Source organism: Tamandua tetradactyla, chromosome 16, assembly GCF_023851605.1.
Source record: "Tamandua tetradactyla isolate mTamTet1 chromosome 16, mTamTet1.pri, whole genome shotgun sequence".
In the NCBI taxonomy this organism is placed as follows: domain Eukaryota; kingdom Metazoa; phylum Chordata; class Mammalia; order Pilosa; family Myrmecophagidae; genus Tamandua; species Tamandua tetradactyla.
The window spans coordinates 24462846-24471676 of NC_135342.1; the positions used below are offsets into that span (position 1 = coordinate 24462846).

Below are 8831 nucleotides of genomic sequence, written 5' to 3' on the forward strand. Positions count from 1 at the left end.
CAGGGGAGGAACCCGTGTGCTAAGCTTAGGGTATATAACCTGTGGCATTCTGTTGCTTGGCATGCCAGCCATCATTTTTTGGGGGGTTGAGCTCCTGTTCTTGCAAGATCGTGAATAAATTATTTTCTTCTCCACAATCTTGTAACCAAGAAATCAGGATTTAAGGGATGATTTTGATTAGTGAATTATTATATAAATATTCCTTTTTGCTTTCTGGCATATTGAAGAAGACAGGGAAATACCTGAAATCTCTGAACTGGAATCCAGCTGCCTTGATCTCTGATAATGATTGCATAGCCCTTATCTTCTGCCCCTGTGATTGTAAAAGCCTTGTGACTAACTTTCATCTGTACCTAGGTATCCAGTTTTTCAACTTTAGAGTCTTGTAATCACTAAAGACAGCCCCTAATGTTTGTTAATGAAGGCTCTTGGATCCGCCCAGAACTACCCCACCCCAAATCCCAAATTATCTTTTTGTTTTGTTTTGTTTTTTGCTTTTGAAGTTTAGTAAGTTTAATCATACCACGTGTTTTTTGAAATTGTTCTTTTTGTCCAGTATCACGTTCTTAAAAGTCATCCTTTTTTAAATTTTTATTCTTGCAACAACATACAAGCACATACATTCGTTTTCATTTATTTATTTTTAATTTATATTTAATTTCATTGTATCATGTTTAAATTATTTTTCATCTGGATTATCTTTATGGCCTAGAACATATAGCCTCTTGCCAAAAGCAGAACTGTATCAGACTCTCAGCCAAGAATGTTCCTGGGGCTTCTAGGACCACCTCCAAGCAGAACTGTCACACCTGGAATCGCCACACTCATATGACAGGTTACCACTTTCTAAACAGACTTGGATTTGGATTCTGAGCCACAGAGGCCTCTTGGCAGTCATGGATCCTTTAGGTTACAAATTAAGTAGGTTCCATGAACCAGAAATCTGTTTCCTTCCTTGATCTACTTAACAGATCTAAGTTGCTATTATCTGGATCAATAAATTTGTGGCAACTGATATCTGTCAACATTAGTGGGGATATAAAAAGAATTAAAAGTGGTGGGTTTCAATTCAGTTAAAAAATGTGTTAAAACTTTTAACATATTAGGTAATTGTGCAAACAGACCTTTTGACCTTTAGGCTAGACCTTGAGATGGTGACCCGGAACACTGGGTCACGTAGCTGTTGCCGGAACACTGCAGGCGGCTCCTCTTCTACAAGGAAGCTTTGAAAGGTAAAAGGGCTGGGGGCTAGAATGTGCTATTCTTTGAAGAGATTTCACAGATGAACAACTTAGCTTAAAAGGTTTTGCATTTTCTTGTATTTTACGTATTGGCATAATTGTAAGTAACATTAAAGATGAACTTGATGTTATTTTCTCCTGCCTTTGGAAGTAACCACCAATAAATAGCTGGAGCAAAACCAGCAAAGGGTTCTTGGCTCTAGAAGTTCAAGAGTCTCCTGCTCCCATTTTCAGAAATCTGTGTCTATCTTAATTCTCACGTCGCCCTGTCAGTAACAATAAAATGGCTACTATCTAAACTTTCAGTCTGATAAAACGAACATTATCTACCAGCAATAATTAAATCCTAATATAGTTATTCTTTGAGGCCAATATTATATTTCTGAAATTATTGCCTAATTATTCAGGAGGATCTGACCTTTCAAATGTTTTTCATACATTTTTCTCGTTAACTTCTTCAGTCTTTAGACATACAGACTTTAGAGAAACATATGATAGTACATATGAAATCAAAACACATAGCCAGAACCTCTCTTTTTTTTTAATCTGATTGCTAAATTGATTGCTTTCTTCTTTTGTGGAAGAAATCCCTTTGAATCTTCTTGTGTGATGTCAAGGCTTGAATGAGGGAAGATAATTGTATAATCTGTTATGTTCACTTCTCCAATACCCAGATTAAATCCTGTGCAGTCCTTGAATTCTTTAACTGTACACACTGAGTCCTTCAATTCTTTCCTGCAGCTGAGCCAAGAACCTACACAGCATCAGCCCCTGGTTGAGGTCTCAACTACTCCAAGAACTCCCAGGGTTCCCTGGCATTACCAAGTTTATTAAACTTTTGGCTTGATTCAAGAAAGCTGATGAAGTTCAGGGTTTCTCTCTCAAGTGGAAAGGCACATGGTGAACATGGTCAGGGTTTCTCTCTAGTTTGGAAGGGCACATGGTGAACCTGGTGTCACCTGCTAACTTCCTCTCCATCTCCCTGGGAGGCATTTTCCTTCTTCATCTCCAAAAGCCACTGGCCGGTGGACTCTCTACTTCATGGTTCTGTGGCATTCTGTCATCTTTCTCTGCTCTCTCTGAATCCAAGTGCACACATCTTTTTTTTTTTTTTTAATATGGAACACTCTGTGTGAGACTAAAGCAAAAAATGTTTATTAGTTACAAAATTTATATTTTGACTAGTGCATTTCCTAATATAACTTATGTAGATAGTTTGAATGCCACAAGTACTTGGAATCTCAGGTAGGACATGAGAGTTTGCTGGTTTGTCCAGAGTGATGCCCCGATGAATCCCAGAGTGACTCAATCAATGAGTGGAAAAGTATCTGCAAAGCCCCCTTCAGGGAGCGGTGAGAATGGGGAGAAATTCAACTTCCCCAAGTTGAATTCTTGATATTCTCACAAGCAGTATGGACAACCAAAGCTATAGGCAGAGCCCCCAGTCTTGGGGTTTGTTCATATGAAACTTAACCCCGCAAAGGATAGGTCAAGTCTACTTAAAATTTAGGCCTGAGTCACCCCCAAGAGAGCCTCTTTTGTTGATCAGATGTGGCCCCTCTCTCCAGTCAACACAATGAGCAGTCTTACCACCCTACCCCTCTCTACGTGGGACATGACTCCCAGGGGTGTGGACCTTCCTGGCAACATGGGACAGAGATCTTGGAATGAGCTGAGACTCAGCATCAAGGGATTGAGAAAAACCCTAGAATGAACTGAGACTTAGCATCAAGGGATTGAGAAAACCGTCTCAACCAAAAGGGGGAAGAGGAAAATGAGACAAAGTGTCAATGGCTGAGAGATTCCAAACAGAGTCGAGAGGTTATCCTGGAGGTTATTCTTATGCATCAAGAAGATATCATCTTGTTATTCAAGATGTAATGGAGAGGCTAGAGGCAACTGCATGAAAATGTAGAGCTGTGTTCCAGTAGCCATGTTTCTTGAGGATGATTGAATAATGATACAGCTATCACTATGTGACTGTGTGATTGTGAAAACCTTGTGTCTGATGCTCCTTTTATCTACCTTGTCAACAAAGGAGTAGAACATATGGAATAAAAATAAATAATAGGGGGAACAAATGCTAAAATAAATTTAGTTTGAAATGCTAGTGATCAATGAAAGCGAGGGGTAAGGGGTATGGTAAGTATAATCTTTTTTTTTTCTTTCCTGTGTTCATTTTATTTCTTTTTCTATTGTCTTTTTATTTCTTTTTCTGAATTAATGCAAATGTTCTAAGAAATGATAAATATGCAACTAAGTGATGATATTGTGAAAAATATATATATATGGAACACTTCACAAATTTGCACATCATCCTTGTGAAGGAGCCATGCTAACCTTCTCTGTATCATTCCAATTTTAGTATATGTGCTGCTGAAGCAAGCAAGCACGTGCACTCTTAACATACAAACATCCCATACATGGTGTACAATCAATGGCTCACAATATCATCACATAGTTGTATATTCATCACCATGATCATTTTTAGAACATTTGCATCATTCCAGAAAAAGAAATAAAAAGAAAAAAGAAAAAACTCATACATACCATATCCCTTACCCCTCCCTCTCTTTGACCACTAGTATTTCCATCTATCCAATATATTTATTTTTTAATTTTAACATTTGTATCTCTTATTATTTGTTTATTTTTAATCTTTATGTTTTACTCATCTGTCCATACCATAGATAAAAGGAGCATCAGACACAGGGTTTTCACAACTACACAGTCACATTGTGAAAGCTAAATCATTATACAATTACCTTTAAGAAACATGGCTACTGGAACACAACTCAACAGTTTGAGGCATTTCCCTCTAGCCTCTCTAATACACCTTAAACTAAAAAGGGGATATCTATATAATGCATAAGAATAACCTCCAGGATAGCCTCTCGACTCTGTTTGAAATCTCTCAGCCACTGACACTTTATTTTGTCTCATTCTCTCTTCCCTTTTGGTCAAGAAGGCTTTCTCAATCCCTTGATGCTGAGTCCCAGCTCATTCTAGGATTTCTGTCCCCCATTGCCAGGGAAGTTGACACCCCTGGGATTCATGTCCCATGTAGGGAGGGGGATGGTGGTATGTTTACTTGCCATGGTCCCAAATTATCTTGATGATCAAGACTGGATTTAACCTAAGTGGGCCCACCTGACATGTGCAGTAGCTTACACTTTAACCTACAACTCACCTATGCCCCATTCTGCCATTTTCTTTCATACACTCAGTGACTAAGCATGTAGTCAATCTGCACATGCTCATTAATTAGGTCACCCATAATTATATCATCTGGGACCACTATACTCACTATTCCAAACCTGCTCACCTTTTCTCTAATAAAATTATCTGAATTACTGCAGTGTGAGGAGACAGATTTTGAGCTGTTAGCTGTCGCTCTCCTGCTACATGTGTAGTAATAAACTCTTTCTCTCTTTGAAACCCCTGTATCTCAGGAACTGGTTATTGAGTGCATCAGACAGAAGAATCCATGGCTGCTGTCCAGTAACAATTTGGCAACCCAGACGAGACAAATGCCCAAATCTCTGGAGCCCCAGCAGAGGAGGTGAGCCAGGTAACTGAGCCTTTTGTGGCCATTGGACTGAGTTTAGTCTAGAGGCTCAGCAACCAGGGTTTCTCTGTTCTGCTGGCACTCCAGAGACTTTTGGTGCCTTGAAAAGCTTCAAAATGAGAAATCATTTCCAGTTCCATGTTCAGACATCTGACTGGGTGAGGGGGTCATCAGGGTAAAAGTGAAACCCAGAGGCCCCAGCCTCTCCAGAACATCAGATAGTTCCATCTTCTTACCCCATATTAATGACAGACCTTTCCAATATGAAAACTTTAGAATGGCCATAGCCCAAACGCCTAAGGAGAGGGATGGAAAAATCAAAGGCAATGGTGGAGTTATACAATGAAGACAGGACTTAACAAATGAATATGGATGCTGAATCATTAAATTGTTATCTCTTTTAGTCTCCAGTATCTTAGAGCAGCTATGGGTAAAAACCTAAAATTGTGGAATTGTAACCCATGTCAAACTTTGAAATATGTTCTACAACTAATTCCGGTGCAGTGCTTTGAAATTTATTGCTTTTTTTTTTTTTTTTGTATATATGTTACTTTTCACAAAAAAAAAAGATGGAAAAAGTAGAATATGATTATATATTAAAAAAATTAAACCTTCTAGCCTCTATATCCTGGAGCAGCTTGTGCTGGTTTGAAAGGATGTATGTACCCTAGAAAAGCCATGTTTTAATCCTAATCCCATTTTGCAAAGGCAGCCATTTCTTCTGATCCCTATTCAGTAGAGCATGTTTGAAACTGTAATTAGATCATCTTCCTGGAGATGTGACTCAATCAAGAGTGGTTGTTAAACTGGATTAGGTGGAGATGTGTCTCCACTCATTTGGGTGGGTCTTGATTAGTTTACTGGAATCCTATAAAAGAGAAAACATTTTGGAGAACGAGAGAGATTCAGAGACAGCAGAGAAGAATGACATAGCCACAAGAAACAGAGTTCACCAGCCAGCAACCTTTGGAGACGAAGAAGGAAATACCTCCCAGGGAGCTCCATGAAACAGGAAGCCAGGAGAGAAAGCTAGCAAATGACCCTGTGTTCACCATGTGCCCTTCCAGCTGAGAGAGAAACCCTGACTGTGTTTGTCATGTGCTTCTCACTTGAGAGAGAAACCCTGAACTTCATCGGCCTTCTTAAACCAAGGTGTTTTTCCATGGATGTCTTATTTGGACATTTCTATTCACTTCTTTTAATAGGGACATTTTTTCTGTCTTAGAGCTGTAAACTAGCAACTTACTAAATTCCCCTTTTTAAAATCCATTCCACTTCTGGTATATTGCATTCTGGCAGCTAGCAAACTAGAACACAGCAAGAAGGGGAAAAAATCTGAGAGGGTCATATGGTAGCCCATTACAAACTCTAGGATCTATGCTGTAACTACTTATCGAAGAGTGCTTTAAAAACTATTGCTTATATGTAGAATGGAATGATTTCTAAATGTTGGGTTAATTTCTTTTTTTCTTTAATTAATAAAAAAACTATTGCTTATTTATTTCTTTGCTTTGTATATATGTTATACTATACAATAAAAAAAAAGTTTAAAAAATGCTCCCACAATACTTGGAAAAGCATTAGCCAGAGATTTAAAGGATTTACTCTTACATGAAGGAGTATTATTACAATATGTAGAAGATATATTAATAGCAAGCTGTACCAAAGAAGCATCAGATAAAAACGCTATTCAAATTCAGAATTTCTTAGCAAACCAAGATTACAAAGTCTCAAAGAAAAACACTCAAAGTTCACAAGAATCAGTGAAATAGCTAGGTTTTGAGCTATCAAAAGGACAGAGAAATCTATTACCAGATCAGAGAGAGGCTTTAGCCTGAATAGCAGAGCCACTTACAAAAAGGCAGCTTTGAGGATTCCTAGGGATGGCAGAATTCTATGGGATTTGGATACCTTTTTTTTTTTTTTTTTTTGATACCTAATTTTGAGCTCATAGCAAAACCTTTATATAAAGCCTTACCAGGATCTGAGAAGAGCCTCTAAATTGGACAACTGAATGTAAGAATGCCTTCCAGAAAATAAAAAGAGAACTTCTGATAGCCCCATCCCTAGGCCTCGCGGACCCAAGAAAACACTTTGACTTTTTCATACATGAAAGACAAGGGATCAGATCAGGAGTGCTTACTCAAAACTTAGGACATGCCAGACATCCTGTGGCCTGTTCTTCTAAAAATTACACAATACCACCCAAGGTGGCCAGTTTGCCTAAGGGCTGTGGCAGCCACCTATGACATTCTCAAAGAAGCTAAAAAATTTACTTCAGGACAACCCACCACTGAGCACACACCACACTATGTGTTCTGTGGTTAGAACAGAAAGGTGGATATTGGCTCACCACTGGTGTTAGGTAAACATCAAGCTATTCTACTAGATAATCCTAACATCACTCTAAAAGCTTCTTCTAGTTTAAACCCAGCTACCTTACTTCTGAATGGGATCAGGAGAACCTGTGCAGGACTGTATACAAATAATTGATGAAGTCTATTCCAGCCACCTGGATTTGGTTGATCAACCTTTAGAACAACCAGACATTGAGTGGTTTCCTTCCACTGATGGAAGCCACTTCATGGAGAGAAGACTTCAGAAAACTGGTTATGCAGTGGTAAGTCTACAAATGGTAATAAAGAGTGGGGCAACTTTCCCCAGGTATGTCTGCACAATGGACAGAGCTTATTGCACTCACTAGAGCTCTATTTCTAGGAAAGGGACAATAGGTAAATATATATATTTAATATATATAATATATATTATATATATTGAATATATGTATTATATACATTTAATATATTATATATATATACACACACACACACACACACACACACATATATACACACACACACACACACACACAGACCCTAAGTATGCTTTTATATAGTTCATGCTCATGGAGCCATCTGGAAAGAAGGAAATTAAACATGCAGACATGATCTTAGCATTATTAGAAGCAGTGATGCTGCCTAAAGAAGTGGCTATAATGCACTGCTACAGTCATTGAGAAGGAGAAATGGACTATGTAAAAGGCAATCAAATAGCAGATCTAGAAGCAACAGCAGCAGCCAAATTAAAATCTCTATCCTCGTCATTAGTATTTTCTCTAATATGAGATAAAAAACTAAAAAACTTTTCTCCTCAGTATTCAGCCCACGGTTTTTTGAGAGCCAAAGAGCGGGGCTTTGACTTGGAAGAAATAAATGCTAGTTCTCAATCAAGCGTTCCATACAAGAAAATGGAGGAAGGATGGATTTATAATAAAGATAAAATAATTCTTATTCCTGAACACTTAATGGAAAGAGTTCTTACTTGTTTACATCAAAGCACTCATTACAGGAGAGATGTCATGTATCAATGGTTGAAAAACTATATTAGAGGACCTAAGATGCAAAGAACCATTCAGAAAATAATACAAAACTGTTTGATTTATGCTATAAGCAACCCAAAGCCTGGGGTTCCACCCCCTATAAAAAGAGTGCAAACCAAGGGCACAATACCAGGTGAAGACTAGCAAATAGACTTCACTGTTAGCCAAGGACATGTGGAAATTACCAGTGCCTTTTGGTTTCTGTAGATGCCTTTACAGGAGGGTTAGAAGCCTTTCCATGCAGGACAGAGTGAGCTTCAGAAATAACTAAGGCACTCCTGAAGGAAATAATCCCACCGTTTGGACTCCCATTTTCAATAGAAAGTGATAATGGGAGTGATTTCACATCAAAAATTTCACAGGAACAATGATGAGCTCTGGACACACGTTGGAAATTACATGTGTCTTGGAGACCACAATCTACTGGGAAAACAGAAAAGATTAATCATACTCAAGAAGACGATGATGAAATTTTGCCAAAGAAACAATCTTTCATGGAACAAGGTATTACTGGTAGCTCTGATGCAGATAAGAGTAGCACCCAGAAGCAGGCTCCATTTGGAATGGTATGTGGGGGGCCATTCCTAAAACAGTGGCATGTATACCTGGGTGAAACAAGTCCAAGAGTTAGAAACTAAGTAAT

The 8831-nt window shown here is 38.4% G+C and overlaps 1 non-coding gene across 1 annotated transcript; it reads right to left on the reverse strand.

Annotated features, from left to right (window-relative positions):
* Positions 1 to 3523: 3523 nt before the first annotated feature.
* On the reverse strand, positions 3524 to 3634 carry LOC143660424 (U6 spliceosomal RNA). The gene has a single exon (XR_013164030.1). It is a non-coding gene; the product is annotated as a U6 spliceosomal RNA (small nuclear RNA).
* Positions 3635 to 8831: the final 5197 nt, after the last annotated feature.